The sequence below is a fragment of the Periplaneta americana genome, chromosome 11 (assembly GCF_040183065.1).
Source record: "Periplaneta americana isolate PAMFEO1 chromosome 11, P.americana_PAMFEO1_priV1, whole genome shotgun sequence".
Classification (NCBI taxonomy): Eukaryota; Metazoa; Arthropoda; class Insecta; order Blattodea; family Blattidae; genus Periplaneta; species Periplaneta americana.
Window position 1 is genome coordinate 112392807 of NC_091127.1, and position 25051 is coordinate 112417857.

Below are 25051 nucleotides of genomic sequence, written 5' to 3' on the forward strand. Positions count from 1 at the left end.
AAATTGTCATTTAAGCTTCTATGGATCTAAAAGAATTTTCATTATAATGTTAAAATGATTTTTGGTGAATCGAAGAAGGTAAGGAAATATTATTTCCGTAAGGACGTGGAAGAACAATACCTATTTTCGTGAAGAACGGGAGAACATTAAATGTTTCCTGTGCAAAAATGTGTTACTGGGTTGCTAAATATAAGAAATGTGCAGCAGCATCGTGCGCATGGCTATATTAATTGCAAGAGTTTTAACTTTTTAAGGGTCAATTAATTAACCCTCCGCCTGGCGCGGCGGAGCACGGTGTGCGCTATGCCGTGATTTCCCGGTTGTGTGTGGAGAGGATAAGTTCTTATTTCTTCTGCGCGCGCCTATTCCTCCATTCCAGTGTTCGCTTTGTATTAAAATATAATAATAATAATAATAATAATAATAATAATAATAATAATAATAATGAAGTGTACAAGAACGCTCTTAAAAATATTCAGAAAAGGCCGTTTTTAATGAAAAATTGTGTGGCGCACAGTGTGCTCCGCGCGCCTGGCCGTGTTACCAGAAAAGATGCGTCCGCCGAAGAGTTAAAATTCAGTTCTATAACTTTTTCTTTTTAATTACAAATGTAAGCTATTATACGCATATGCATCTGTTCATACTAGCTTCGACATAAAATTGATCATCACAATAATATATTGGTTACAATGTTTACAGACTTCATCCCTTTGGAAGATGCTGATCGTTGTAAACAACTAGTAGGACTAAAAGCAAGTTGTATGGAAAATAAAAACAATAAACCAAATACAACAACCAAGCTGAAATTCGTTAGAGAAAATATTCTTGAAGTTACATGAGAAAATTTTAAAACAAAAAACTATAGACAAAAGGAGATTTATTAAAAAGTTCCTCATTAAAGTAGCACGACGTGTAGGTGATCGAGAAAATACGAATTTTGGAAATATCACCATCATTATAATAGATGATATGTTAAAATTTCTGGTGAGCTCTTTATTAAAACATACTTTTTGTTTACTTAAATTTGAGTTTTTAATCGCGATTGTTTGTAATAAATAAACTAATCTTGTTTCTTTAGGAATAGCAATGAGTTTGTATTGTTTTATATACGAGCCGTCACTGAGCAGTAGCAAGGAGGGTTCGAGAAAATCTAGCGCAAGAGGTGATTAAGGTAAGTGGGTTTGCTGTGATCACTGTAGGACGGCTAAATGTATAAAAATGCCTACCAATTGTCTAGTCGAATATGAAAGATGCAAATCCTCCACTTGAGTTATGGGAATGTTACAATATATCAGGATACGTTTTTTCTACCATGATCTTTTCTATAAAGAAGAATAGGTCTATCAACCTGTAATGGATGCGCCAACATCAGAAATTTTTTATAAGGCTGTTACGTACATGCTCATGAGGTTTTTTTACTTGGTTATTTAACGACGCTGTATCAAATACGAGGTTATTCAGCGTCGATGGGATTGGTGATTGCGAGATGATATTTGGCGAGATGAAGCCGAGGATTCGCCATAGATTACCTGACAGTCACCTTACAGTCAGAAAAAACCCTAACAGGTAATCGGCCCAAGCCGGAATCGAACCCGCGCCCGAGTGCAACTCCAGATCGACAGGCAAGCGCCTTAGCAGACTGAACTACGCCGGTGGTACTCCTGAGTTTTATGCCGGTATTCTATATTTCATTTGCAAATATTATATCTGTTAACGTGGTCTGAGAAGTGAGAATGACATCCGAAAAAACACGTTCATAAGGAAGTTATTACTAGGGTATGGATGTTTAGGTCGTTAAAATGTAATTTTACGTGCCTAAAATAGCCTTAAAAGTGTAGAAAATAGTCTCTAAAGAATTGAAAATAGGCTCTAACAAAAAAATTATGTTTTCTTTAAAAACATGTTCCAAATCATCAGGAATTCACTTCTAGAATTTAATAATTTTAAATGCTTATACAGTGTTACCACCACCACTACTACTAAAAGTACAAGAACAACAAATATCTAACTAGTTATACATAAACTAAACCATTAAATGTGAAAAATAAGTTTTAGACATAAATTCAGTACACATACAAGTCAAATATAATCAATTTTTACCAAGCCTTGTTCGTTAATGTCCATAATTAGCTTCATAATAAATTACTAACACTTTTTCTAAATTTTCAACTAAAATACAGTGCCGTCTGTCACTCAACACAAATTTGTATGCTGAAAATGAACGCTCCACATCCACTGAAGTAACAGGAGCGTATTTAAATTTTGACACTAGTTGGTCAGGAATGTTACATTGTAAATCCGTGTTCTTCCCTGCAAGAATATTTTTTATTATAGTAGGTTATTTTACGACGCTTTATCAACAGCTTAGGTTATTTAGCGTCTGAATGAGATGAAGGTGATAATGCCGGTGAAATGAGTCCGGGGTCCACCACCGAAAGTTACCCAGCATTTGCTCATATTGGGTTGAGGGAAAACCCCGGAAAAAACCTCAACCAGGTAACTTGCCCCGACCAGGAATCGAACCCGGGCCACTTTGTTTCGCGGCTAGGCGCGCTAACCGTTACTCCACAGGTGTGGACTGCTAGGATATCTGAAGCAGTACGCAGATCCTTCAACCCTACATTTCTCTGCAGAACTTGCTCCAGTCTATCTCGTATTTTATTTCCAACAGAACCAGGAACACTTTTGGAATTAAAAAAATAAATCTTCGAAATAAGAATGGGTGTTTCTAGCTATTAGATATAAAACATACTTAATAGGTCAGAATAGGCTTTGTCGTTAAAATAGGTTTTTAGGTGCTATTAAAATACCAATTTTATGCATAGTCTTATACGAAACGTGTACTTGCAAGTTTTTATGAACTTATCTTTCAAGGATTAAAAAAGGTTTTCACCAAAAATCCGAAGTGTAGTTATTACATTCTTAAATTCAGAATGCTACAGGCGAATTTATAATGCAGCGATGATAGTTTGAGTGTAAAGCTTGAGTGATCTGCACTTTGTAAGCAAAGAGATGTAACCGCTTATGTAAGATTTATGAACTGTTCTTCTCGGTTGGTTGAGCTCGCGGGAAGCACGACGAATCGACTCCGAAGACTATGTTGATATGTTGCTTGGGCATCTTCAATGTTTTTTTAGGTAGACTAGAACGTCCAATTCGGAATAGAATATTAATATTACTAGTTTGTTTACGATTTTGTAATCTGATGATTGTTTTCTTTAAATGAAGAAGTCTTCCTGTAATGAAGGAAGCATTTTCTTTGAACTTTATCACGTAATTAGACTCCATGAATCACATCACAAATGTGGATTCTCCAAATTGCTTCACTCACACCTTAAAAATATTTAAAAAGTACTGAGTTAAGAACAATTTAGAAGAAAGTGTATTTTTCCTCGTCTTTTACTACTGCTGGAAACTTTATTTTCAGGTCAGGTGGCTGCTCAAATAGGGTATGAATCAAATTATTATATGCAAGACGAAGTTAAGGTACGAAATTCATGATAAAGCATTGGTGAAGAGATAGCATGGATAATAAAAAATACCTAGAGAAAACTTTCTTTCTTCATCCTAAGTTTCGGGATTTGTGTTCTCCCCTTCTATTTTAAAATTCGGATTTAATCTTTCGATTAACATAGCTCCTGAAATTTATGAAATGATTTTCCCAAGGTCTGCGCATTAAAACCAAATCATATCATACAATAAAAGATGAAAAGGAAATATAAAATAAATAGATCTCTAATTGGAAAAAAAAATTCACTCGATGGAGTCCCTTCAGGTGTTGTCTTAAGACTTCCTCGGCCTCTGTCTACCTGTTACTTAAAGGAGTCGTAGTAGTCACACGTAATAATATGTACTTTCATCTTGTATCCCGACGTTACCAAACATTTTCTTACAATATTTTCAATTGTGCTGTAAACGATTGCATTGTGAAATGGGCGTGAAAAGTCTAATTACATGCCAAATTAAATAATTTTATTCTATTATGTGAATATGAACATGTACTGAAGCAGTCTTTTGTGTTGGTTCTACAGAGTGAACCGTAAGTAATGCCATTAATTTCAGGGGGTTATAGCATCTTCTGCAGGCCTTTGAAAAAATAGCTAAGGAAGAGACTAGTGAAGTGCTTTGTAAGGAGTGTGGCATTGTATGGGGCAGAAACATGAAACAACACCTCTAATACTAATAGATTCCAGTTTACGCAACAAAATTGAATAATTAACTATATCAATGCTTTTCTAAGTTCAATAAACAAACCTGCTGAAATTTTATTTTCATCCAGAGCTCGTTCTATACAAGTAACCATGTCAACAGCAGCATTTAAAGTATACGATGTTTGCCGGAAATCATATTGATGAGTATATAAAAATTCTATTCTTTCTTTCATACAATTTTCCAAATTTTTAGAAATAACAGGCACTATTGATATAGGACGATAATTTGTAGGATCATAATAACCACCACTTTTAAAGACAGGAACCACTTTAGCTAATTTTAAACCTCTAGGCACAGAACCTAATTAAAACGAAGAATTACTGGAGTAATAAATTCAGTAAGTGTCAGACATAAGGAAAATTTACATTTCTTTATAATATACTTGTTAATATATCTCTTGTTTTACTATTTTTACGCTTAAGGCTATTTATAACTTCAATGACTTCATTAGGTGAAACAGGCTCCAGAAAAAAGGAATCCTTTTCTGTACTGACTCGTCTGTGTAATAATATAAATATACTTCTGGTTATGTTGGATTAAAATATCAAAATTCCGGCAAGTTTGAAGAGAAATAGTTGAGTGATGTTTCATGAATTATTCTGATTTTCACTGTCATAGTTCAACAGTTCTCCGAAATTTTCCGCGTAATACCGTTCTAAGAGAATGTTCTCTGTCTTGTCAATAAATATCCTAACATATCCTCTAGCACGTATTGACTTTTCTGAACCGACGCATGCGAGACACGCCTCGCACAAATCGGGACTACACGACGATAGTGGGTGGTTTCTATAGTTGCGAGGTCTGCGAACCCCGCAGCCATAGAAACCACTCACTATCTCTCGTGTAGCCCGGATTTGTGCGAGGCGGACATCGCACCTCGCATCTCGCATGCGCCGGTTCAGAAAAATCAAGGCTTTAGAGTTTCACATGTGACCAACTACGTTAGATGGAAGTATACCAGAGAAAGAAAGAGGGAATTGTATGAGGTAGAAGCTTTCGGGTAGCAATATTACAATAAATTATTTGTTGTGAAATTACGTCAGTCAACAATTCAATCATATTTCTTTTTAAATAGGAATGAAAAAGACTGAACTTACCTAATTCAGACGTGTTGAATACGAAAATGACAATGAAAAGTTCATATCACTTCAGTCACACTATTTTTTTTATAGATAGACTATGTGCGTTCTTTAGTTTGAAAATCCAACTTTTTCATATTATAATACACAGTGGTCTCATTTCTTGCATGAGAATTAAACCTACAAAGACAGTTTTGCTATACAGAAAACAGTCAAATCAATAAGAAACCAGCTAATAAAACATTTAAATGCGCAAATAAATGAATTGGAGGAATATTAAGAACTTCATAAATTTAATTCACCCTTAGTTCTTTCCTATACCATTTAATTTCATTCAAAGTATGGCACAGGGCAGACCTCTGCGGTGGCTGAGTGATCAGAACTCAAGCCTGTCTCGCAGGCGGCCCGGGTTCGAGTGCCGGTGAGGTCTGGGATTTTTCATTGAAAAATCTCTAGTTCTCCATTTCATCATAATTCCATAGAATTCCCCGATCGCCTTCTGGCCAAGGGACGAGGGAGGCTGCCTGCTCGAAACCTGGGTACGCAGTGAACCTTAGTGTAGTCAGCCGGTGTGGGTTTGGGAATGTGCCTACTTGAGGGTTAGCGCAATAGATCTTAACAGGTCGCAGTGCTGGGCCATAGTGCACCTCCCTCCCCTAAATTCCATTCTATTCCATTCCATGGCACAATGTAACGGAAGAGCTTAGACGATACCCGATGTAGATAATCAGACAAGTGTGCAATTGCTCTTTGCAACGATTATGTTATGTTTTTTTTTATTTAACGACGCTCGCAACTGCAGAGGTTATATCAGCGTCGCCGGATGTTCCGGAATTTTGTCCCGCAGGAGTTTTTACATGCCAGTATATCTACTGACATGAGCCTGTTGCATTTAAACACACTTAAATGCCATCGACCTGGCCCGGGATCGAACCCGCAACCTTGGGCATAGAAGGCCAGCGCTATACCAACTCGCCAACTAGGTCGACTCTTTGCAACGATCCTGACCATGAAATGGACAAGTACGAGTAAAGCCTTGGTTTTTCTGAACCGACGCATGCGACGTGCGAGATGCGAGGCCCGTCTCGCACAAATCCGGACTACACGAGAGATAGTGAGTGGTTTCTATAACTGCGAGATGCGAGGTCTGCGCACTTCCCAACTATAGAAACCACTCACTATCTCTCGTGTTGTCCAGATTTGTGCGAGGCGGGCTTCGCATCTCGCATGTCGCATGCGTCGGTTCAGAAAAACCAAGACTTTATATGTGGAAGCACTTCGCAAGACTAGGTTACAAAACGCAGTTGACAAGATCCATTAGTACACGACAAATGTCGGTTAAAATATGACAACTGTTAGAAATCTGTCAATCTTCTATGTGCTGTACCCGTACTGAAAATGCATCAGTTTTGCATGTTTCAGCCCTTAATCGTTTGGTTCTGAAACTTAGGCAATTACGGTATATTTGTTTCCTTAATCGTAAATCTTTCAAACACAGATTCCTCCAATCTTCGTCAATTTCGCTAAGTATCTGTAATCGTAAATATCGAATTGCTCAGCAATCAATAATTACTTTTCATAAAAGGGAGTGTCGCTCTTACTCGTACAGGTTTCTTGAAATGCGATATAAATGTCACCTTCAGGGATTCTTCCGCGAGTGTCTTTTTCCTGCTATTTTAAATATAAAGTTGCCATGTCACGACATTATCAAGTGCGAATAACATGTAAGTTTTAAAATGAGACATTTCTCAAAGGAGCCATATCGTTTTGACTGTCCAAAGTGTATATTCATAAATATGGCATGAAATTACATTGTCATCTACTCTAGAAGGGAATTTTATACAACAAATTAACACTAATAAATATTTACGTTCTTGTTTATGTAGTCAGCATGACACGACCGTCACGTGACAATATATGAAAATAAAATAGAGCTACTAAGGATAGGCAGAAAAAAAGATAAAACTCCACTTTTATATTATCAGGAATGAAACCCAGTCAGCTCTGCCGCTGTGAAAAGTTAGCTGTTGGGAAACATTGCTGATAGACTGAATTAATGAGTGAATGAATGAATAGATGGATTTATGAATGAATTAATGAATGTAAAGTTTAAACCAGTAATGGAATACCGAAATTATTTATTTTCGATATAATGACGCTATTACTTATACCGTTACACTTGTATAAGTGGTATTATTAAAACCTTAATTTTTACTGGTAAAATACGTCGAAAACCGGTATTGAGGAGCAAATAGGACATCCAAAAATTAATGAATGGAAGACAGTCTGACTCGTTGATGCACGCAATACAACAGATCAGTTACATGAACACAAGCTATCTACAACAACACACAATAGGAACAGGAATTCAACAATAGTAAAAATGGCCTACACGCGATATGACCACAGAAATGTTAAAGCTTGCACACGGTCCCGCATTTGGTTTTGACGAGTTTCAACATGCTGTTGTAAAGGGACTATAAGGTTTAAAAATTTAAAAATAACACAGTATGTAGCTTGAATAATACAATTTATTGGATTGTCTTCATTTTTTTAAAATTACACATTTCAAGTGATCCCCTTGGTATCTTATTACCTCTTGTAATCTTACACGAAAATTGTTCATGACAGTTTGCAATAAACCTGGGATGAATGATGAGTGGAACTGAGAAAAATTCTTTCCGGCACCGGGATTTGAACCCGAGTTTTCAGCTCTACGTGCTGACGCTCTATCCACTAAGCCTCACCGGATTCCCATCCCGATGTCGGATCGAATCCTCTCAGTTTAAGTTCCACCTCTTGGGTTCCCTCTAGTGGCCTACCCTCATGCACTGCGTCATAGATGTATGGCAGTGGTACAATGTCCACACATGTGCAGAGGTGCATTCACTCTATACAGGATCTGAAGAACAGGATACAGGTTGAAGTGCAAGAAACCAACGAAACCCCAGGTTTATTGCAAAGTGTCATGAACAATTTTCGTGTAAGATTACAACAGGTCAGAATATTACCAAGGGGATCACTAGAAATGTGTAATTTTCAAAAAATGAAGACATTCCAATATATTGCATTATTCAAGCTACATACTGTGTTATTTTTTTATTTTAAACCTTATAGTCCCTTTACAACAGCATGTTGAAACTCGTCAAAACCAGATGCGGACCCTGTGTTAAATTAAAAAAAAACGACAATTGAATGCCGAGTGAACCAGCAAATGTTCCTAAATTAAATTCAAATATTCATGCCGTAGTACATTAAGATTTTTATAGCAGTATTTAATTCATGTAGGTTACTATGCCTATATCGGTAGAAAGTTCTATAGTGTTATACATGCAATTTACTATAAAGGAATTGTTAAGTACTAAACAAATAGGCCTACCTATTTTTGTTGATATTTTCATTTTCGATTCGAACTCTGGCTTATTTCAATCATTTGTGTTTTATTCATTTCTTAATGTTTTATCGGTATTTTCCTGGAATTTTTAATACCAGTAAAAACGTCCTAAATTGACGTCATACCGGTATTAAGGATTTACGATATTCTTTATCTGTATTGAAAATATCGAAAAGTTACCGGTATTTACCGCTATCAATAGTCATACGGTCTCTGGTTTAAAAAATATGTCTATACAAAATAAATTACGAAGTTGACGTATGCGTACATAGAGTCATCGTGAAGCGGACCTGACCCTGAAGCAAATTGGACGTCTCTGAAAACTACAAATAATCGGATCACGGATATGGCTCACATGCTGTTGGCTGTAGGCGTTGCGTATACCTCGGCCAGCAATAAATGTATACACAAAATAAATTAGTACAGGAAAATATGCCGAGTCTCCACTTCCACGATATATGTACTTTTTTTCTGGAGCAGATTTTGTTTTCACATCTATGTTTCGTGTAAATATTCCTTCACTTCGGCAGTCACACAGTGCAATTTTCCTGATCTAGGTGGACAAAAATCAAATTTCGACTTGTTTAGTTATGCATAGGTGAATATGAATTCGTGTTCTTTAACATATGAAGAATGTTGTGAGTAATAGCTTTTACCCATTTATCAGCGGCAAACTATATTTAGAAGAAGGGTATTCACTTTGAGTTCTTCCTGACACTTCTAGCTCCGGTTCAGTCGTAGAGAGAGAGGCTTACTATGTGGGTGAAAAAGAGCCAATTGTTAGTGATTTGTGTTGTGAAACATGGAATTTGTTCATAATAAGTACGTTCTTACTAATGTAACTTCAATTACAAGTTATAAAGTATTTTCCATCTTACAGTGGGGTTTAAATATTACAATTGAAAAACTTATGTTTTTAAAGTTCTCCAAATATAATGTGAGTTTTAATATAACCGATCACGTCCGGTTACAACAATTCTTTTACCATTTAATACAGCATCATTTAGAGTGTTGAATCCTTGTTTTAAAGTTCGCACTTTCTTGCGCATTTATCAGTAATTAATTTTTTTCAGTGGTGGGATATAAGGTACTGTTCCATGTTTGGCTTAACAGCAGAAAAGAATAATTGACTAAGGAAGTTTTTAATCACTGTGGGAGTGTTTTAGGCCTACTATATTACTCACATGATATGGAATATCAGTTTAAAAATACATTGGACACATTTTTATCTAACCTTAACAAACGCAAAGTGAATCAGAACGTAAATCATTAGCTGGACAAAATTAATAACTTCTCTGCAGTCTAACGCATTGTTATGAAACTTTGTACATGCCATACAGGTGCCACATATGATTTGTGTACAAACTCTGATTCTGTTTGCACAAGAAAAACTATCCCTTTATAGCGGGTGCATTTAGACAGAATTAATAACTTCTGTCCTGTCTAAAAGATTTTTATGATACATTATACGGAAGTTACAGGTAGCATATATCTTTTGTGCACAAACTATATTTACGGTTCCATAAGTGTAACTACTCCTTTTAGGGACGTATTTAAACAAAATTAATAAATTCTCCCCAATCTAACAGATTTTTATGAAAATTTATGCAGCAGTTTCAGGTGGAATATATTTTTTGTCAGCAAAGTCTGATTATGTTTTATAAGAGGAATTGCCTCTTTATAGTGGTGCATTTAGACAAAATTAACAACTTTTCTCCTATATAATATATTTTTATGCAGCTTTGTACAACTACTAGGTCTATAGGTAGCATACAGATGTAATCACAATTTATACACAAAAAATATACGCTATCTGTAACTCCTGTACATAGTTTCATAAAATGTAGGAGAGATATTCTTACTGAATTAGGTATTACCAAGAAACTAGTCCGATTGATTAAAATGTGTCTCAGTGAAACGTACAGCAGAGTCCGTATAGGTCAGTTTCTGTCAGATGCGTTTCCAATTCACTGTGGGGTAAAGCAAGGAGATGCACTATCACCTTTACTTTTTAACTTTGCTCTAGAATATGCCATTAGGAAAGTCCAGAATAACACAGAGGGTTTGAAATTCAACGGGTTATATCAGCTCCTTGTCTATTCGGATGACGTAAATATGTTCGGAGAAAATCCACAAACGATTAGAGAAAACACGGAAATTCTACTTGAAGTAAGTAAGGCGATAGGTTTGATAGTAAATCCCGAAAAGACTAAGATATGATTATGTCTCGTGACCACAATATTAAACGAAATGGAACTATAAAAATTGGAGATTTATCCTTCGAAGAAGTGAAAAAATTCAAATATCTTGGAGCAACAGTAACAAATACAAATGACACTCGGGAGGAAATTAAACGCAGAATAAATTTGGGAAATGCCTGTTATTATTCGGTCGAGAAGCTTTTATCATCCAGCCTGCTCTCAAAAAATCAGAAAGTGAGAATTTATAAAACAGTTATATTAGGCCTACCGGTTGTTCTTTGTGGTTGTGAAACTTGGACTCTCACTTTGAGAGAGGAACATAGGTTAAGAGTGTTTGAGAATAAGGTGCTTAGGAAAATATTTGGGGCTAAGACGGATGAAGTTACAGAAGAATGGAGAAAGTTACACAACACAGAACTGCACGCATTGTATTCTTCACCTGACATAATTAGGAACATTAAATCCAGACGTTTGAGATGGGCAGGGCATGTAGCACGTATGGGCGAATCCAGAAATGCATATAGAGTGTTAATTGGGAGGCCGGAGGGAAAAAGACCTTTGGGGAAGCCGAGACGTAGATGGGAAGACAATATTAAAATGGATTTGAGGGAGGTGGGATATGATGGTAAAGACTGGATTAATCTCGCTCAGGATAGGGACCAATGGCGGGCTTATGTGAGGGCGACAATGAATCTCCGGGTTCCTTAAAGTAAGTAAGTAAGTAAGTAAGTAAGTAAGTAAGTAAGTAAGTAAGTAAGTAAGTAAGTAAGTAAGTAAGTAAGTAAGTGAGTGAGTAAGTAAGTGAAAGTAAGAAAGTAGGTAAGTAAGTAAAAGTAAGTAAGGAGGTAGGTAAGTAAGTGAGAGAAGTTAATCTTATATAAATGCACCCCCTGTAAAGGAGTACTTCCTCTTTTGGAACTGTAAATATAGTTTGTACTCTTTTGGAACTGTAAATATAGTTTGTACACAAAAAATATATTCTACCTGTAACTTCCATACAGTTCCCCATAAAAATCTGTTAGATAGGAAAGAAATTATTATTTTTGTCTAAAACTACCCCGTATAAAGGGGATATTTCCTCTTATACAATCGTAGTCAGAGTTTGTATACAAAGAATATGTGCTATTTATAAGGTCTATACAAAGTTTCATAACAATTCGTTGGAATGCATAGAAGTTATGAATTTTGTCCAGCTAGATTTGCGTTATTGCACACTGTGAGTCGCTTCGGAATGTTATCAGCGCCCAAAAAGCATTTGTACAATCACACGTCGTAAGCTTCTCCGAAGATTGCCATTTTATCGGTCCACGAGTAAGTCATATAAAATCACAATGCTTCTGATTACAGAAGCTATGAAAAGTGTTTATTTCTAAGTGCCATTGGATTCAAAAGGGTCAGTTATCGCTCCGGTTTATGGTGCCTCACAGATTTATGGCATCGCCGCTTAAAACTTAGTTGGTCGCGTCTGTGGCTCAAGCGCTAGCTTGCTGCTCTTCCATCCAAGCGGCCTGGATGATAGAATTTGTGGTGGACAAAGCAGACGTTGCAAAGGATATTTCTCGGGATACTCCTGTTTCCATCCACCATTCCACCAACACTCTCACTTTCCCTTCACTTCATCTATCATCTACAATAGTAAAAATAGGCTTTTCTCGGGATACTCCCATTTCCGTCTATCATTCTACCACACTCTCCACTTAACCCTTCACTTCATCTATCACCCGCAATAGTAAAAATAGGCTGGAGTTAAGTTTGGAGGGTAGTATGAGTTTCCGATGTTGATAAAGAAAGGGCTTGGGACACATATATAAATAAATAGATACATAAATACATTAAATAAATAAACAAATAAATTAATGGTTGACATTATAGTAACACCTAAATATAGTAAAAACAAAATTATTTACACTGGCTACTAGTTTTACGAGTCTCTACACATTACGAGTGACTGTAAACATTTTAATTGCTTCAAATAAAAAAAATCTCCTTCTTTATGATGAAATACGTTTTATTCTTTCCTAATGAAGTGCTCTCCATAAAATCATTCTATTAGAGCACTCATATTCAAGCGCCCAGCTTTGTTTTATTTTTGCACGTTCGCCGAACAGCAGATCTGAAATGTGTACGCTATACTCCAATGTACCTAGGTAGAAGGATGAGTGGAACGGAGGAAAATTCTCTCCGGCACCGAGATTTGAACCCGGGTTTTCAGCTCTACGTGCTGACGCTCTATCCACTAGGCCACACCTGATTCCCATCCCGATGTCGGATTGAATCCTCTCCGTTTAAGTTCCACCTCTTGGGCTCCCTCTAGTGGCCTACCCTCATGCACTGCGAGGATTCAATCCGACATCGGGATAGGAATCCGGTGTGGCTTAGTGGATAGAGCGTCAGCACGTAGAGCTGAAAACCCGGGTTCAAATCCCGGTGCCGGAGAGAATTTTTCTCCGTTCCACTCATCCTTCATCATATGATGACGCAGAATTGCTGCACGGAAATATCATATGTACTTCGGTACATCATAATAATACTTAGGTAGGCCTATACTGTTGAGGATTGCTTAGAGCGACTAGGTAACCAAACGCGCAGGACTCTAATTACGACAGCAGTAGCCTAATCATCCTATAGGTGAAATCAGTTTCTGCATATAAAAATTTCTTCACTTTAATGTAACGCCACCTATTCAAAGGCCATTTTTCAGCAGAACCTCCTGCTGCCATTCGAGACTGATGCCGATATCAATTACTAAACTAATTTATACGTCACTTCTTTATGAGCATTCCTGTTCATGTGTAGGCCTAATTGCCATGTAATATCTCTGATACTAACAATTACTTAACTAATTTATACGTCACTTTTTTACTGGCCGTCCTGTTCATGTGTAGGCCTAATTGTCGTGTAATATATTTCTGATACTATCAATTACTAAACTAATTTAAACGCCACTTCTTTACCAGCATTCCTGTTCATGTGTAGCCTAATTGTCATGTAATATCTCTGATATTAACAATTACTAAACTAATTTAAACGTCACTTCTTTACGAGCATTCCTGTTCATGTGTAGGCATAATTTATTATGTAATATCTCAGATACTAAGTAACTTCAGTAGTTTAAAAGAACAGTTAAACATTACGTTTCGGTATTGCTGCTCAAAAATATTGAAGTAAATAGATGCATACAAGGCCTATGCGAATGAATATGAAGTACAGAATAATCAAATAATCTAATAAGTACTAATTAAACGATTAATATTGAATCCATGGACATGACAAATTGATTAAATTATTGCGTTGGTTTTGGTTAAGTTTATCTATTCTTAGTGTTTTTCAAATTTCGTCGTTCATTCGTAATTACAAAATCCGTCCTATTTCGAGGAGCTGTTTTTATTTCATAAGACAATAATTAAAAATCACATAACCGCTATTGAAACATTGCTAAATAAATTGATCGATACGTAATATAAAATAAATAATAAACAAATGAGTAATCCTGTTGGGTTAAAGGTAAATTAAACGAAAAATAATATAGAATAAAATATAAAATAACCGAATAAACTGCAATTAACAAGATACAGGAATTTATTTCATTCCACTATTTCTCCATTATATTCATATAACGTCGCCTTTTGTTAGTGATCGCAGTGGAAGTGTTTTGGTACTTTTTTAAATGCAAGGTTTGATTATATAGAGTGAACCGTCAGTAATGTCATTAATTTCTGGGTGTTGTTCTTTGAGATATTAAAAAAGAAGTTTAATAAAATTTTGCTCGTGTTTGGTTCCTTTCCGTGATAAAAAAATTGTTTTATATGAAACACTTCATAGCGTGTTTTGGGATAATCATTGACTGAATTCCTAAAATGCTCAGTCAGTTTAAGGGGGTAGTGTAGTATGATAATAAATGATAGAAAGAATTTTAATTTCGTCCTTTTAAATATGCAGAAATTTCATTCGAATAAATGTAACTTTTCGTTCTGCAAAGGATTTTATCAGTGATACATTTGTCAGGATGACATTTTTTTGCAAATTCAGAGAACAAAACTGAAATTCTTTCAATCACGTATTATCATAATATACTGCTCTCTTAAAGCGACTGAGCATATTGGGAATTAAATAAATGGCTCTTCCAAAACATGCTATGAAATGTTTCATATGAAACAATTTTTATCTTGAAAAGGAAGCAAAAAAGAGCAATATTGTATCAACCTTTTTTGTTCGAAATATCTCAAAGACAAACCCCTTGAAATTAATTACATTACTTGTGGTTCACCCTGTATATAAGAAAAATAAAATTATGTACCGAAAAAAAAGAGAAGTACAATGTAGGCCTACTCTACGTAGCCTCGCTTCATTGAGCTCCTTGCAAGTACACTCTTTATTGTTGTGAATTGAAACTTCATTAACACGTCATAATTTATTGAGAGCGTCGATTAAGTACTTTTTTCTGCTATTCTATTTGTTAAATTTGGGTATTCGAATAGTGTTTACAATAATAAAATTCAATTCGTAAGTCGCAGTTATTCTATGCAAAGTGGTGTCTTTAAGAAATGCTCAGTACAATTAATGAAGGTGAAATGTCTTATTTTAACTGAACATCCATATAGCTCTCAAGTTTGGTAAAGCAAAATTTGCAAATATCGGTAAATTGTACATTTAGTTATTATGTAGTAAGCATCGGCCAGGCCGCCATCTTCCCGCAATACATAGAGGTTTAGGGCACATACTTTCCCTTTAGAGCAGCCGTGGCGAAAATATAATCGTGCGCCGAGCCACTGTGTAAACTGCAACGTGCAAAGCACCTATGGAGGGAGGCGGACACCCGAAGGGGAAGTGAAGCAACTGTGACTTATTAATGGATTTTTATTTTCCTTACGTCAAACACTTAAATATAATTTTATAGAGTATAAGGTTACAAATAATGTTTAGTACGTGTAATGAAGAAAGAAATGAACAAGAAAACATAGGACATATTATCACAAACTAAAATTAACTGTCTTCAGAATGTCTCTGAGACAGAGTTTCAAAATCAGGAATTATGTCACTTACTGCCAGTCGTAGTTGATCACGAAGGTATTTGTCTGTCAGTCGTAATCTAAATTAGGTGTTTACTACTTTCATTGTTGAAAATAATTTTTCACAAACGTAAGTTGTAGCGAATATGGCTTCAACAGAGCAAACGAAAGAACGAAGCTTCGGATATTTATTTTTTGACAAAGATTTGAAAAGTTCAGCATTTGTCAAGTCCTTACATCTAGCTTTCATTGTAACATTACATTGTAAATCTGTGAGTTTAAATTGAAGATCTAACCGCATTATTCGTACATCTGCTGAAAAAGAATAAAAAAAATAAAAAAAAAATAATAATAATAATAACAACACTTAACCGTTTAATGTTTAATGAATAATGAGTAACATATAGTATAATGCTGTTTTATGTTATACAACCGTGAACAAACCATACATTTAATATTCTCACCATATTGGCAGCAAAAAAATGCGTCCTCCCATTCTACTTGAAACTTTCGTTGTTGTAGAGGTACATGGTTTCGAGAGAGACATTGCGACGATACACCACTCGCAGGTCAGAGACAAATACAAATTGAACGGAGTTTGACTCCAGTGAGTGAGAGGGTGGGGGTTTGGGGAGTTAGCAAGCACAGCTATCACTGCGAGCCACAATGTGCTCGTGAGTCGCCTTTTCGCCACGGCTGCTTTAGAGTGTAAAGAGGCTGACAATATGTCACTAAAAAGAAAAGTTTCAAATTTAATAAAATACATGTACTGGCATATATTAAATAATGAATGGGCCCTGAACGTCTATTGCTGGAAGATGGTCCGGTAGATGCTTACAAGCCCACATTTGTTTAATAAAAAGTGCTTGTAAAAGTCAGATCAAAAGTACACCCGCGCTCTAGAGCACCGCATGTTCTGTACGTACTGTAGAAGAATCGTCACGATTACATGCCTACGCTGCATACATTCCTGTGTTAAAAAGTGCTTAATAATTGAATGAATAGAATATCTTACTCTGTTGAGTGTGAGATGATTGCGTGTATAAAGAACTCCTTTTCGATGTTTCCTCCAACGCAACTCGTTGTTCACTTGTTTCACAACTGCAGTGCGCACGTCGCCTGATTTACTTCTGACCGGTCCGTACGGCAATCGTTCCTTTTTATAAGCTGTCTCCCTCTACCTCGAATACTAATATGGAACCTTATCATTCCTCGGAACCTCAGTTGTCGCTCTTTGTTGTGTTGTATATATGTGTACACAATGTTTGCAGTGAAAATATAAGACAGCTTATTTATTTGGCAACCCTTTATATATCAGCTGGCATCTTCCCGTATGCACAGAGCAATCTACGTTAATGCATCCGAAATCTATGATAATAGTCCAATGACATGAACTCTGGGATGTCTACGTGTTCTAAATCATCAGTCTGTCACCGGGTTCGAGTTCCGGTCAGATCTTCCGCATCTGTGGCTCAAGTGCTAGCTCGCTGTCCTTCCATCCAGGTGGCCCGAGTTCGATTCCCCGGCGAGATCGTGATGGAATTTGTGATGGACAAAGCAGGCGTTGCAGAGGGCTTTTCTCGAGGTACCCCCGTTTCCTTCTATCATTCTACGAATACTCTCCACTGTCTCCTAATTTCATTTATTACACTGCGTAACAAATTTAAACTTTTTTTTTGCAATGGGCATATGATAATTTACATGTTTTCTATATAATTTGAATTAGGGATGGGAGATTATTCGAAAATAACCGGTTATCGGTTAACCGGTTATTTTAAAATTAATTTAACCTGAAGAAGGTTAACCGATCAAAAATAACCGGTTAACCGTTTATTTTCCGGTTATTATTGTTTGAAATTTTAAAGTCAGCAAATTAGTCAGGAAAACAAAATGAGAGGTTATTTACAATAGAAATCAAATAACAATTAGCAATCAACTGTAAACCAACCAGAAGATAGCTAAAAAGATCGTCATTACATGCTGAAGATCATCAATGATGTCCCTGATTAAAATACAAGTACAAATAATAAGAGGTTATGATATTAAATATAGTTAATTACTTCACTCATTAGAGTCAAAGTAAGTTAAATAAAAAATAAAAAAATTGCATAACTTTTATAATGATAATCTTTATTATGAAACATTCTAACGGGCAATTTATTCTTCTATAACCAATAAAATATCAAAATTTCTCGCCGCTTAAAATGCTTCAATACCCGCATTTATAAGTCAATCAGAGAAAGTCAGCGATGAAGATAGGAATAGATTATTGATATTTGTAGCTAGAATACAATATACTGACTAAATGAAACTCAAGAACAGTTTTTATTTCTCGTCAGAAAGATACAAGTTAATTAACAACAAAACCGTTGCCAAGGAGAGCTGAATTTCCATAGCCCACTCCGTTGTATCATGAACATAGACGTAGGCGAGTTGTGACTGCAGAACTCAGAGCCCTACAAAATCTGATTTCATTTTGCCATCTATGGACAAATGAAGTAAGTAAAGCAGTAATCCATACTCTCTAGAAATGGCCTACGAGATAATTTGTATACAGAATTGATTGCATAGAGTACCAAATAATAAAAATAAACAATGTTCGACTGACATTAAATTTAAGATAGACTTAAAATACATTTGATTCGATGATTATTTAAAAAAATAACTGGTCGTCCGGTTATCGATGAAAATAACCGGTTATTAGGTTAAACCGGCAAGCAAAAATAACCAGTAATTAACCGGTTAACCGTATGAAAATAACTAGTTATCAAAATAACCGTTTATGGTTGCCTATCCCTAATTTGAATCTCCTGAATACGAATATGACAATAAAAATAGTTCCTGATTACGGTTTTTGAGAAATTTACGAATTATATGTATTCAAAATACTGCTTTATATAATGACAATAAAGGTTAAAGTCTCAGTGTTCAGAAGATTAGGCCTACAGCTTTCTTTTCTGTATTTTCTATTATACTAGACATCAGGTACATCACAAGCTATAGTTCAACAATAGTCTGCTAGCATATTGGCACTCCACTGTCCTTAGTATCTTCTTTCCATAGTTGAAATTTCTTGATGAAAGTGCTCATTATGCTCATCATTGAAATCGCCACAATTCTCAATTAAATGCACTGTTGAGGAACTGCTTTCGTATTCGAAGACTTCAGAAGGGCCTGCTTCTTCTTCGGGTGATGAAGAAGAATCATGTACAAAATTAGTTGAAGATTTTGACACAGGCAATTTGGAACTGTGAGGAACTGGTCGGATGGCTGATGGAATGTTTGGATAAGAGATAGTATGTTTGCATTTAGATGTCATACCTTGTACTGGTGGAGTCAAACAAACGTAACAGTCTGTATTATGATTTATTGGTTCCCTCCAAATCATTTGTACGGCAAACCTCATAGCTCTATTTTTCTCCTTTAACCAGTATTGTAAATTTGAAGTACAAGTTTTGCAAGAAATATTAGGAGCCCATTTTATTTTATCAAAATCGACCACTTTGCACCCGAAATATAATTCGTACGCTTTTTGAGTTAACGGACTTAATTTGCATTTTTTTTAACGGCATCGACCTAACCACAAATATCACAGAAACTGTTTTGTTGACACACTTAGGAGACATTTTGCACTTATCCCGTGTAACACAAACTTATCATTAAAGCACACTTTAAAGACATACACGTCTTTCACAGAATACTAACACCACGGAAATCTCCTGGTAAACTGAAGCGATTTCATACGGCGAACCTGTTTCTCTTCCTCCAAATGGAACCGAAAAATGCAGTAAAACAATTTCCGCTTCTAGAAGTGGTTTTAACAGGGTGGTATATAGCAAAATATGAACTACAGGACGTCATAAAAGATCACAGTCAAAGAAATACACATCTCAAGTAAAATCAGGTAAACTCAAGCGAATTCATACCGCAAACCTGTTTCACCCCCTCCAAATAGACTCGTAAAAGGGCAATAAAATAATTTCCGTTTCTACAAGTGCTTCTAACATGGTGACCTACTTATACTAATATTGTTTTCACATAATGGATAGTCAAATTTCTAAAACAAAATAATTACACACGAAATATGGTGATTTTTAAAATAAAATGCATGGAAAATTAATTATATTGTGCATCTTGAAAACCCGAACTGATGGATTATTTTGCTTGTTATTTTTGAATTCAGGAGGTCTAAATTAGTAAGAATTTGTTAGTTTTACGTCTGGCGCAAAATGACTGTTGAATGTTATCAGCAATAGTTTATAATAGGATAAAGCGCAGTTCTGGGGATAGTGCGAGTTTCCGATACTGATAGGCTATAAGAAGAGCTGGGGGTTCCCGGTTCTGGGGTTTATCGATACTTGTCTGAGAATGAAACCTAGCTTCTGGCTCTGCCAGGGCTGAAGCAGGATGGCCCATCTGCCAGTATTGAATTCACGAATACCACTCAGGCCACCTGTCGGACTTAGATATTTATCGCATATATACAGGATGTTTCTAAATTAGACCGATAAACTTTTGGGTCAGATAACTTTCTTTCAAACACTTTTCGTTAAGGGACTCATGGCCTCGGACGCTTCATTTCAGTGCAAGAGTGGTTTAATGCTACCACCCAGTTTGTTTACTCCATCAGCACACTATCGATACTATTTGTTTATTCCTTGAGGTCGGTATCATGCATTAATCAATTTAATTACTAACTGTGGTTTATGAAATCCCTGTTGACTCTGAAGATGATCTTGCAACATGCATTGTTTGCGCAGTAGCTGAAATCTGTGAAATGCCAGGTGTCTTTGAAAGATTACGACAAAGTATAGTACGTCGATGCAATGTTTGTCTGGAAATCAATGACATGTGTTCCAGTACTTGTTGTAGTCTGTTTTTGTCACTTTTACGTTTATTTTATACAATTTGTATGTAATGTTGTCTATATTGACAGTGAAAATATTAGTTCAAAAATTTCAATAATGCCTGCAATATTGCACTTTTGAACGTCTTACCTAAGGAATTTTACCTCTGCAATGAACCTTCAATCAGTCACAAATATATAGTTATTTAAATAATACGACTAGTAAGAGCAGTGATCGATAAGATTACTCAATATGACTGCGTCCCGATTTTGACTTTCTAGAGAAAGAGGACAGAGGATGCGTAACTATTTTGTATACGAACGTACTTGTACCAGCGCTGTGACGTCACATATACTTCGAATCAGACAACTTCATTCCAGTTTATAGGTAGCTGGAATATGGAGCCTAGTAATGAATGTTATGTCAGTAATAAGATAAGTTTACTGTCGTAAGTTTAATAGAAAGAACAAGAAGTGAAAGTATGCCTAGTGGAAAACAGATATGAAAATGGCCAGACCAGTTGTAGACATTATTACAAAAACAGCCCCAGTCACTTTTAATGAAATTGAGTTAAGGGCACATTTGCTACTATTTAAAATGTTTATAGACTCCAAAAAGACACATGTCAGGTGCAATAGCCACAAGAATAAACACCAGTTGTACGGAAACAGCTGAAATGTGTTGTTCTATTTACTTTTATTGTTGTCTTGAAAAAGAGCAATTTTGACAAGTGTTATTTTTGTAATAATGTATTCAGTTCTAATCTGAGTGTGTGGATTTAATTTTAATTTCTTGTCCTCTTATCAGAGCCTGGGTACTAGTTCTAAAAATGACTCTTTATTATCTATGCCTTGCCATAAAACAGCTCACTATTCTTCCTCTTTCACAGTATCAGCAATTCGTTTCTGAAACTCCCTAACCAGCTCCCTCAGGAACTGTCGAACGATATTGCAATTCAAAAGTAAATTGTTTAAACACGTGACCAGTATTCATGTTTAATTCTCCTTTGTGTGTATGTGTGTGTATATATATGTAATTTTCCTCATTGTTGTATAGTTATAATCAGGCTTCGTATTCCAGCTACCTAAAGACTGAAGTTAAAGACACACAGTACGCCGAACACAGATGATGCAACAGATAAGGATATAAACAAACACATTGTCGCTGCGTGTTCGTGGAGTACAGTCAACTCCCCACTTTCTGAAGCTATACTAGTAAACACATACTTGAGCCGTGATGTTCACTTTCGTCGTGATCTTCGCAGTGAATAGGCCTAATAACGTGCATTCGTAAGTTACGGAACTTCAACATATGCGGATGTCACTTGAAATGATTTTATATTGCAAGAAATTCTTTTAATAGGACATGATGTAGTACAACATATTCCTATTGTCTGACATTTTTTTGTCTTTCATTAGGATATTGCAGGCCGCTCATTACTGAATTTTCTATGTACTTTTCCAGAAATTCTCTAAAATGTAGATTATTTAATTTAGTAATTGGGATGTTGGTACTGAACATCATGGTAGGCTACACAAATCCATGTTAAACGTAGATTCATAATTTTCAGATTTTGATGGTACTGGTTCTTTTGGATTACGTTCAACACACTTTCTATGCATTTTGGTATTTCAGTGTCTTTCAGTGCACTATTTACGTTTATTTTACACAATTTATATGTAATGTTGTCTATATTGACAGTGAAAATATTAGTTCAAATATCCTCAACAAGGCCCGGAATATTACACGCTTGAACCTCTTAGCTAAGATATTTTACAACTACAATGAACCTTCAATCAGCCACAGAGATGTAGTTATTTAAATAATACGACTAGTAAGAGCAGTGATCGATAAGACTACTCACTATGACTGCTTCCCGGTTTTGACTTTCTAGAGAAAGAGGGCAGAGGATGCGTAACTTTTGTATACGAACGTACTTGTACCTGCGCTGTGACGTCACATATACTTCGAATCAGGTAACTTCATTCCAGTTTATAGGTAGCTGGAATACGGAGCCTAGTTATAATTTACTTTGAATTTGTTATTCTTGCAATTTGTAATATTGGTTCACTTACCGCTTGCATATTCATTGAATGTAACTTCGAGCCTTATATTATTTTGTAATTATTATTTAGTATGTTTGCATTAATTTACTCAAATTGTGCTTGTATGACTGAATACATTTTTTATTAGTGTTCTTTAAATATTAGTAAAATTGTATTAGATTCTTTTGTTTCTGGCTAAGTGGAAGAGAAGGTCTGAAGGCCTTAACTTCGCCAGAATAAATAAATAAATAAATAAATAAATAAATAAATAAATAAATAAATAAATAAATAAATAAATAATAATAATAATAATCATAATAATAATTATTATTATTATCATTATTAAATTATTATTAGCAGGGAACGGATTTATATGGACTAAAAATATATGAAATATGTAAATATATATGTAGTTATTTTTACCAAAATATGGAATTAAATATGGATTTTTACCAAAATATGGAATTAAATATGGACTTAAAATTATAAAAAAATGACTATGTACGTTAAATATTGGTACATTTTAATCAAACTAAACAAAAAATATAATGGACGTACCTTATCTTCCAATGTAGTTTCAACAAAACACAATTTTTATTGTCTGTTACCATAACAATAGGTTACAAACATTTCTTTCAAGTGCTGAAAAGTGAATCTTCTTCTATTGTCTCTGAGGATAGATTTATACTGACTAAAAGAGCGTTCGACGTCACAAGAAGTAACTGGTACATAATTCAATTTCACAATGTCTGCTGGGGATAAGTCCAAGTTAATCTTCACTGTTGATTCACCACTCATCACAGCAACAACCTTTTGTAGTTCTTCATATCCAGGGTTTTTTGAAAGTACAGTGTCCACCTTAGCTCTTACTGCATCTGCAACTTTACCTCTACCACGATTCAGTTGTTCCACAGTACTATTTATAATTTCAAAACTTTCAGATAGTGAAAGGTGCCTATTTTGGAGACTTTTGAGCGTTTTTATGATGCATGAAAATGTATGCTGAATGTGAGCTAAGTCATTCTTCACACTTATGTCACAGGTAACTGTTTTCGCAGTATCAATTGAGACTGCATCTTCAGAGTCCAATGCAAGGAGAACATTGTTAATAGAGTCTATATGTTCGGCATAATATTCAACTGCTTCTAGCCATGTACCCCATCTAGTTAAAATTGGCTTTGGTGGCAATGGAATTTCAGGGTACATTTCTTTCAACACGTTAACTCTACTGGGAGCTTTGAGAAATACTTTTTTCACTGATGAAATCAACAAATCTACTTTAGGGAAATTGTCTCTGACCACTTCTGCCACACGATGAAATGCATGCGCCACACAAGTAAAATGAGTCAATTTAGGATATACAACAGATAATGCTTGTCCAGCTTTGACCATATAAGGGGCAGCATCGCTAATAAAGAATAACACATTATCGTACATAATACCCTTTGGCCACAGGATACCCATAGCTTCGTTGAACAGTTTAACTATAGTTTTGTTATTGCACTTTTCTAGAACATCACAATGTAAAAGAATTCGTTCAGAATATTGTTCACTTAACAAACCGATAACTACATTACCAACAAGTCTACCTTCTTTGTCGGGAGTCTCATCAATGGAAACCCAAATTGAACTATCTTTAATTTCATCTCTTATCTTCTGTATTGTCTCATCGTAGATGGATGGAGCATACGTCTTCCTAAGTGTTGACTCATCCGGGATTGTATGTTGAGTATATTTTTCAAGGAATTCCCTGAAGACCTTATTCTTTAGTTTGTAGAGAGGAATATCAGCAGAGATGAGAGAACGGCACAGGTCGATGTTAAACTCAGATCTTACATTCGATGTTGTTGGTTGTGTTAAAAACAATTGTCTCTGCTTGGAATTTAGTTGTTTGTTGGCCTGATGTTTACTAGTTGTAATGTGTTGTTGCACCAGGAACTTTTGTGTAGATGATACTGCACACTGACACAAATTACAAAATAATATTTTATTGTCAGTTGATAAACCATCTTCTTTAAATTCTGAAATGTAACTTGTTAGTTTTGATTTTAAATTGACTGAATGACGTACTTTTGGCATATTTACCGTCTTTATAGTATGATTTACAAAACTGAACCTATGTGTACTCTGACTGGCATTTAACTGTTGAGCTGCACAACTGAAGTCTGTTAAAAATTTTAAATTAAATTAATACAGTTTTGTAACTTACTTTCCCATTGTTGATAGGACTGCTAATTTTCAAATAACTCTGATGTTAAAGGGAT

At 35.5% G+C, this 25051-nt stretch overlaps 1 protein-coding gene across 2 annotated transcripts in view; it reads right to left on the reverse strand.

The window, feature by feature from the left end:
* Positions 1-25051, reverse strand: part of LOC138709260 (organic cation transporter protein-like) — a 343326-nt gene that overhangs the window by 133333 nt on the left and 184942 nt on the right. Inside the window, exon 1 of one of the 2 annotated variants that reach the window (XM_069839913.1) lies at positions 16911-17037. The exons of the other annotated variant lie outside the window; for it this stretch is intronic. The gene's annotated coding sequence lies outside the window, so the exon portion shown is untranslated. Of the gene's footprint in view, positions 1-16910; positions 17038-25051 lie in introns of those variants that run through there. 2 annotated transcript variants of the gene reach the window in all.